The 464-nt window shown below is 40.5% G+C and overlaps 1 protein-coding gene across 3 annotated transcripts in view; it reads right to left on the reverse strand.

The window, feature by feature from the left end:
- LOC110027049 overlaps window positions 1–464 on the reverse strand; it is a 46325-nt gene that overhangs the window by 8740 nt on the left and 37121 nt on the right. The gene's annotated exons all lie outside the window — the stretch shown is intronic.

The raw sequence follows: 464 nt of genomic DNA on the forward strand, positions 1-464 counted from the left end.
GGGCACTTCTCTGGGGTGAACTCTTGTGTTGCAGGGCTTTGCTTTAGCATTCTTGAGGTACTCTTCTTCCCCCCTTCTGTGGTGCCTGGTTGCCTTTCGATTTTCCCTCTGCCGAGCCTTGTGCATGGTTCTGGTGGATAGTACAGCATGCTAGTTCTCTTTATTTTCATATTTTTTCGAAGCATTCACTCTAGAAGCATGTGAAGGATAGAAGTATGAGCATGTTTTAGGAGTTCGATTTGATTACTTGCTTAGGACGGTGCAAGCATAACATGATATAAATATTTTTTATTTTCTCCCGTTAGCTTGAGATGGAATTGTAGCATGTCCCTGTTACTTTGAACAGGAGGGTTGAAACGTGGTTTTGAAATAATTTTAGCTCATCTTGCAAGCATGGTGGGATGAGTATTTTGAAGCTGTTCACTTATTTTCATTTAGCATGAAATATTGTAGAGGTTATTTGG

This window comes from Phalaenopsis equestris, unplaced genomic scaffold (genome assembly GCF_001263595.1).
Source record: "Phalaenopsis equestris unplaced genomic scaffold, ASM126359v1 Scaffold000413, whole genome shotgun sequence".
NCBI lineage: Eukaryota > Viridiplantae > Streptophyta > Magnoliopsida > Asparagales > Orchidaceae > Phalaenopsis > Phalaenopsis equestris.